The 8,360-nt window shown below is 36.4% G+C and overlaps 1 pseudogene across 1 annotated transcript; it reads right to left on the reverse strand.

Annotated features, from left to right (window-relative positions):
* Positions 1 to 520: 520 nt before the first annotated feature.
* LOC143632889 (protein ROOT INITIATION DEFECTIVE 3-like) lies at positions 521 to 3,741 on the reverse strand (annotated as a pseudogene). Its single transcript, XR_013153590.1, has 6 exons — positions 3,599 to 3,741; positions 3,357 to 3,497; positions 3,067 to 3,270; positions 2,425 to 2,548; positions 2,115 to 2,359; positions 521 to 837 (listed from the first exon to the last, which is right to left on the reverse strand). The product of XR_013153590.1 is annotated as a protein ROOT INITIATION DEFECTIVE 3-like (transcript).
* Positions 3,742 to 8,360: the final 4,619 nt, after the last annotated feature.

The following is an 8,360-nucleotide window of genomic DNA, read 5'->3' on the forward strand; positions in this document are numbered from 1 at the left end:
TTCTTTTTTTCCTTTTACCTTTGTTTGAACAGCAGAGAATTATACTTTCGTTAGTAAACATCTTTAAGCAACAAGCTAGAAGAAAAGACAAGACTCCATACACTTTACACCGTTACATTACACTCCAATATTATTAACCCATAAAAAGTTGTTTCTCTCTATTTTAAAAAAGTACTTATCTTTTACCTATATTGATTATTCAATTAGAATACAAAGTCATGGTACATTTTTATAATTTGTAATTTTTTTATATCAATAAACAATACCAGTTCGTTTTACATGACTAATTTCAAACTATATCACAAACCGCCCTTTAAACTGTTAACTGTTTCAACTTTACTATAGATAGTTCGGTCATTTTTCACAACTTATAACCACCCCTGATATTTAATTTGTGTTATTTATTATATATTGTTTGTTGATTTTATTTATCAACAATTGTAGTGTATACTATCTATCTAGAAAAATAAAACGTGCCAGGCACAAACTAGCATTCAATTTCAAGAACATCTAAACATACTAAAACAAAACTTTATAACATAGAATGAAATGAATCCCCAATATTCTTTAAAATGCATAACTTAGTTTAATAACTGAAAGCAAGGATTATAATATATTAGTAGCACAGCAGTTAAAAAAAACCTTAAAGCTTCTGAAAACCATGAGTTGACCCGATCAAAGTGTTGCGGCTTCTCCTTCTCCGTTCAAAATCTCACCGACACAAAACTGATGCAGATTTTCATACATCTTCTTCCACTGTTGTACCATTTGCATCGCCCTTTCCTTTTCTACTTTCAATCTCTCTATTTCCATTTCAGAAGCTCCACAAGAACCGCGCTGCTCATTGCAAAATACAAAATCATGTCTCTTTTGAGTCAAAATGCATTTGAACATTTAAATTTTGGAAAAACTAAAAAAGAAACTGGGTTAAACAGTCAACTGTGTACAACATCCATTTTGCCTCACCCTACATATTCACCCGTTTTGACCCAGTACCTAGCCTGCCAGTTTTGCCGCCTATGCATTTATGTTGGACTGATAAACGAGTCACATTTGTGGGTTAACGAGTCGAACCCGACACAAACCCATAAACAACATAAATCAGAACGTGACACGAACACACAAATTGTATCGCCCACATGAACCCTAACATGACACGTGTATTCATGGGTTGACAGTTAACACGCACACAACCTGTTAAAACAATATATATATATATAGGATGAGTATCATTACAGAACTGTTAAATTATTTAAGAACTTGAAGGAACTATTGAAAACTAACGTTTTTAATAAAACTTTTTGTATGTTAATGTTATTTGAGAGTTAGTTTATCATTTTTTTATATCTATATGTACGATTACAATTTTGAAAATTAGTTTTTATACTGTTTCAAAGGTTTATAATTTACTATAAAACAATTAGTTTTTATACTGTTTAAAAGGTTTTTATACATATCTATGTTTTGTTGTACACCTATGTAAATTTGTTAGATATAAATTTTACATATATGTAAACTTGTGATTAATATATGTAATCAAAATTTTAATATGAAATATGATAAAACTACTCTTAAATAATGTTAACATATAAAAAAAATTAAAAAATTGTTTGGTTGTTAAGGGTTCCTATGAGTTCTTAACTTTTTTAGAGTTCTTAAATGATACCAACCCTATATATATATATATAATATATATAATATATATATTTTACATTTTTACTTTTACATATTAATACTTAAAAATTCTAACTGCAAAATATTTTATTATAGCTAACCTGCCAACTAGATTTAAAGTATGCCATTTCGTTTATCAACTTTTGAATTTTGGCCAAAAAAAAATATACCCAATAGTGAGTTATTTTACAAAAACAAACATTTTAAAAAACTAAGAAATTAAAATAAAGGGTTCAAATGAGCCAATGCATGAAACCGCTAAGTTGAGACAAACACGACTCGTTTAGCAAAACATGTACGCAAGTTCGACCGAAAAGGCGGAAGTACCCGTTTTGATTAAACCCAAACACGCAAACTTTGTGTTAGGCTCGTGTTATAATATTATCATATGCATTAATATGGTAACAAAAGTTAGAAGCTAAATAATATATAGACCGGACCTGAAGTTCATTAATCTGACTATTCATGGAGTCAACAGTGGCATAGACCGCATCGCAAGGCCTGTGATAATCATGCCGAGGTGGAATATATATGCTAAGATCCGAGTGTTCATCTATTGATGTGAACTTTTCAAGTGGCAGTGGCAATGACGCCGATTTTCTCGCCATTAAGCCTTGATTATTTGCTACTGTTCGAGGGTATAGAGCTGGCGGTTGTTGAATAACAAGAATATTGTTAACAGGACCTGATCACACAAACCAGAATATTAAAATTGGAAAAATGAATATTGAAGCAATTAGATTATTCTACCTTTTGCATGCTTAAAAACGCGTATAATATTATGAGTTTTAGTGTCCCAGACTCTAACAAACCCATCCTCTGATCCAGAAACCAATTGAACTCCATCCAGTGCGAAAGCCAAAGAGCATATATCCTTACTGTTACAACCACCATTTAGTTTACTTTTAAAGCTTGTTCGTTTACATTCGTTAATTTACTTCAAATTTTTAGGTCCATTACAACATAGTGTCTTTTTAATATTTTTTAAGACCAAACATATTGTTCTTCACACTACTTTTAACTGGTTTTAGCTTAGTCATGTCCGTTTAACCTATGTCCAGTTATGTCCGTGAGCCGTTCGTTAATACGTTTAACAAATGAGCATAAACAAACATGAATATGTTCATTTTCTTAACAAACAAACACAGGCAAGAAGAAACCAATCCGTTTACTGTTTGTGTTCGATTGTTTGTTAAAGTAAAACAAATGAACAAACACATGATTCATTCGTGTCTGGTCGATTCTTTTACAAGCCTGTATTCAAATGTTTATTGTAAAGTCCATATTTGCAGCAAAATGGGATCGTCAAAATGAAAACATAGGATTACTCAAGAACTGGTATGTGACTGACAATTGAAGAATACAAAAAACTTACATATAAAACAAGTTGACTCAACTTTGATCAGACAACGTACCAATAACATGCAACCCATAGTTATTGTTAGTTTTGCCAACAGAATTCAATTCTGCAATGTATATTTTACCATCCCTACCACCAGCATAAAAAACATGCTCTCCAGGATCCAATGCAACCGCATCAATAACTGAAGGAAACACGATATTTCTCAACAAAGTTCCTCTAGCAAGACTCCACACCTGCAAAAATAAATGTCATTCTAAAAGAAAAATAAACATGTTATGTTGTGTAACAGATGAAGAACTGAAAGATAGAAATTAGAAACCTTGCAAGTACGATCCTGTGAAGCGGACACTATAATTGCATTGGATCCACCATAGCCTGTAACAATATCGGTTACAGGCAACACGTGCTCAGAGAAACTATGCTGGTAAAGATGCCCTGCTGTCTTTCCTCATCAAAGATCCTAGTCACAAAGAGTAGAAAGTTAGAAAATAGTTCTTTATTGTGATAAACCCTAAAAAATGCCTTTCATGGATATAGAAAAGGTAAGTGAAAGAAAGGTACATAAAAAGTGACCAGACTCGAACAGATCCATCTTCAGCACCAGAAATCAAGAGCGACTGGTCCATAGAAAAGACCAAGCATGTAACGGCCCTATAGTGACCGTGCCATTTCTTGAGTAACCTACCAGTTGCAACCTATGATAGATAAATAAGAATCAGAGCAAATGAAATTTATATTAATCACCTCCCACAATCACCAGAGACTCCGCCACCGACTATGTAAGTGCCCTCACTGTTACAAGTGATTGCTTCAGATGGAAAACTCTTGACTTCTACCTGAGGCTGCAACGGAAAAACGATGATGATAAATTAGGTTTTCCTAAGAGATGGAAAGAAAAGGTAATGTGATTGATTACCAGAAGAGAAGAAGAAGAAGAAGAAGAAGAAGAAGAAGAAGAAGAATGAATCTGAGAAGAGGCTAGGAAGCAAGGCCGTGAGGAGGAGGAGGAGAAGCGCATGCCCGGTAACGGAGGTGCTCTGCGCCCGAACAGCACCCGATTCCGCCTTCTGCGGAGGACGAAGAGGCAATCACTATTTCTTTTAATGCCAGGAGGAGGGTGGGTTTCAACTTTCAACTTTTCCCTTCCCTTCCCTTGTCTTGTGTAGCGCCTAACATAATAATAATAATTATTATTATTATTAATGTTCCATAAATACTAGTTTTTATATTATTTTCAAGGACGAATCGATCCTTTCATCTTTAAAGTTGACTTGAAAACGCATTCGACTCTTTTAATTGAGATTACAATGATCGACCCTTTTGTTTTTATTACATGGAAATACAAGATACATAAAATATAGGGGTTTGCATATTACCCAATTACCTTCTCCTATAAAAAAATCAAATTAGGAACTTGAAAACAAAATGAAACTAATTGAAAAGATAATTATATTTTTAAATTTAAACTCCAAGTACTTTGACTTTAAATAACCTCTTCCAACCATCTCTTCATACCACATACCATCTTTACTCTCTCTTACAAACCATTTCGGACCTAGTTAGTATTGCTATGTTTTTTCACACCCACACCCACACCCACACCCACTACTAGCTTTCTTCAACCTCATGCTCGGAAAAAACTTCAATAACTTGACTTTAGACATACCCTTTGTTAATACATCGACTACCTGTTCTTTTGTATCCACACACACGTTAAATCAATTATACCGTTCTAAACATTATCACACATGTAATGACAATGTACTTCTATGTGATTGGTAAGCGCATGATACGCAGGATTCTTAGCCAATTGGATTGCATATTTATTGTCACAAAACAGTAGTCAACCTTTTGTCTTAGTTCACTAATTAATCGAACCAACAAAACTAAATCTTGAGTTGCCATTGTCGGAACACTATACTCCGCTTCGGTTGTCGACAATGATCGTTGCCTGTCATTTCAAGAAACATCTTTTTATCAATGAGAAACACAAACCCAGCTGACAACTGTTTACTATTGGGATCTCCCGCATAGTCTACATCCCAAATCCCATTTAGCTCGGTATTCGGACCCCCCAAGCTCTACTTCTAGCCCAATCACCAATCAAAATTTAAACATACCTTAAGCACTCGATGAGCTACATACATGTGAGGGTGCTAGGGCTGCTGCATAAACCGACTCAAGACTCCAACCGGGAATGCGATGTCTTGTCTCGTCGATGTTAGGTAGATAAGACTTCCTACAATTTGTCGATATTTGGTCGGGTTTTCCAGTTCTATTCCTTCTTCCAACTGTATATTCCATTCACTAGTGTTGTTGCAAGTTTCAAGTTCTGCATACTAAACCGTTGTAACAACTCGAGTGCATATTTTCTTTGGTGCATAACTAAACCTATCTTGGAGTATCCGTTCTCCAAACCCCACCAATCAATTAGTTAGGGGTCTAAGGTTGTGTTTTGGTATTTTGTGAGGCATGAGTATGAAGTGAATGGATAATTTCACAACTAATCAAACCATTTGAATTGATATTGAATCTATATATCGTATTTGTTTTGGTCATAAATCAATTAAGGATTATGTAATCAAATTTGTAATAGTGAGGTATAGTGCTATGATAACAATAATGATTGTGTAAGCGAAATAAGGATAAACACCGTGATTTGTTGCGAGTAAAAACCTCTTCATCTTGATTAGATCAAAGGAAAAAAACCCCGGGTGATGACAAATCATCTATCACCAGTTTATTAATATCAAAATCGAGTTACAAGTGTTTTGGAGATTACGATCAGTAGTACAAACGAATGCTAATGTGTGTTGCTAGAGATAATTGTAAGCTCTGCTAAAGTGTGTGTGAATACCATTGTCCCCTAACTGATCAGTTATCTCGATTATAAAAGAAAAATAACAACTAACAATATTCCCTAATAATTCGCCACTCTTCCACCAACTCCTTCAACGTTCTTTGACCACGTGCTGGGAGCTTCCAGTAGCGAACTATGAGGTAGACTTAGTCATAGAGTCGTTATACCTAGCTAACATATCACCATTCAAACACAATTATTAGTAAACATATATTACCGAGGATCCCTGATCCTTCATAAACTGAAACATATCTCAAGGATAATCTATCCATAAGATAGTCAAGAATAATGGATCCTCAGTGTAAAATTCATGCCCTAACAATTGCCCCCAAAATGGCGGGTGATTGTGTAACACAGCTGTCATTTTGAAATTTAAATCCCTGCAAAAAGTAGATGATTAGACATGTGTCAGGCAGTTATTATCAATAAACTCATAATTATACGCCGCCTATATATGCGATTATCACAACCATCTTATAACCACACAATCCAGCCGTCACTCAGGTATCCTTCTTTCTTTTCTTTTCATATTCTTTTTCTCGGTCATGTCTACTGTTTATGTTTCCTCTTCCTCTTCCGACCAAACCGACCCCGATGAACTCCACTCACAAGGTATCCTTGAAGCCCCGTCCTTCGAGATCTACAAGTTCACAGATCCAGAGATTGACGACATCCGCCCACTTTTTCCGGCCAACACTGTTTTCAGACCCTTCGACTCTACAACCCGCAGCGATTGTATATCAAAGAACTGGGTTTGTTTTCCAGCCCAACCGTTCTTTATAGGCTTCAAATACCCCTTTCCTGATTTTACCCAAAGTTTTTTCACCTTGACTGGAATCAGTTACATCCAAACCATGCCTATGTTATGGAGAGTCCTTCGTGCCGTAGAAAGGATAATCGAGGAAGAAGGCATCGAGTTTGGCTTGTAGGAGTTAGCGTACCTGTACACCTTGGTTACCCATGGTTCCAAACTGTGTTGTTTCTAAATCGAAACCTTGCCAAGTGATTCCTATCTCCAAGGTTACTCAGAACGGTACACTCTGGAAGAATCAATTTTTCTTCATAAAAAGGAATTTCATTCCGGGTGGACCCGATCTTCCCAAAAGGTGTATCCGGAAGGGTAGGATACAGGATCCTTAGGTCGCAATGATAGGATACTTGATTCTTTTACTAATACTTTTCCTTCCTTGTGTAGTTGAAAACTTTGCTTTGCTGTCTGAGCTTCCTGGAGTTGAAGAGAGAGTCAAGAAATTCTTGGCACTGGATCCTACAATCAGAACCTTTCAAGCTAAGTTTGTCGAAGCTTTTCAGGTTCAAACTCAGAGTCAAACATGTCAAGTAAGTATCCTTATAATTAAGTTTAATATTGATAATATAAAAAAAAATTGCAAACTTATCTGTGAATCCTTGTTTACAGACGCTCAGAAGTCAGGAAAATCCGCATCCAAGTTCTCTCTTGAAGATACTGACTGCATGTTCGTGAAGAAAGAGACTCCAAAGTCCACTCCAATGTCCGAGCCTCGTCCAGTCACGACCAGAGCCAAGTCAGGAGCAAAAAGGAAGAAAAGCTCCGAGCCTGAGAACCTCTTTGACACCGAGAAACAGCTCCTCGAGATGCTTACTGCCGTAAGGATCCTTTATCCTATTAGCCTTTACTGACAAATTAAGTATTCTCCTAATCTTGTCTTGTTTTCTTATACAGGCTGTCAACTCTTTTCGAAGCCATCATGAGAAGATTGTTGGAGAATATGAGGAGACTCTTGCTACGATGAGGTCCATGGCCGCTGCAAAAGATAAAGCTCTTTCCAAAATGACCAAAAAGAAGAAACAAACCGAGGATCACGCATCCATACTCACAGTTCAAATGTAGGATGAGATCAACCGGGCTACCAATGAGGCAAAGATTTGGGCAGCCAAATCAATTCTGCAGGCCAGAATCAAGCTGGTAACTAAAGCTAATGATCCAACTTTTGACAAATCTTCATGGGACATAGCGTAGTGGAACCAATCCTTGGCAGATTTGGGTGGTGGTGAGGACGAAGAGGAAGGTGAGATGGCTGATGCGAGTGGAGTAGGTGCAAGTGGAGTGAAGGAAGCAGATGAGGCTGAAGAAGGAATAGGAGTAGTAGCGGAGGGTGAAGCAGCTGCTTGAATGGGCGATGAAGGATATTGAAGACAAGGCCTGAGCCTGTTTTTTATTTGTTTGGTTATGTTTTTATGGATAATGGTTTGTAACAGACAATAGTAATTAGGGTAAAGGATCTATGATCCTTAAGACAATTTCCGGGGGTAGCAAAGGTGGATGGATCCTCTGTTTGTAGGGATGAAGCCTTTGATGCCCCTGTTTTTATTTTCCTTCACTTCATGAACGGTTAGTAACACCTGCTTAACCTGGGTGGATGGTCCATCTTTTCGAATTGTGAAATCCGGGTTAAGGTTTTTTGGTAAATCAAGGTGACATAA

Source organism: Bidens hawaiensis, unplaced genomic scaffold (genome assembly GCF_021521415.1).
Source record: "Bidens hawaiensis isolate Kalapana, Puna unplaced genomic scaffold, B.hawaiensis_p1.1 tig00006551_1, whole genome shotgun sequence".
Lineage (NCBI taxonomy): Eukaryota > Viridiplantae > Streptophyta > Magnoliopsida > Asterales > Asteraceae > Bidens > Bidens hawaiensis.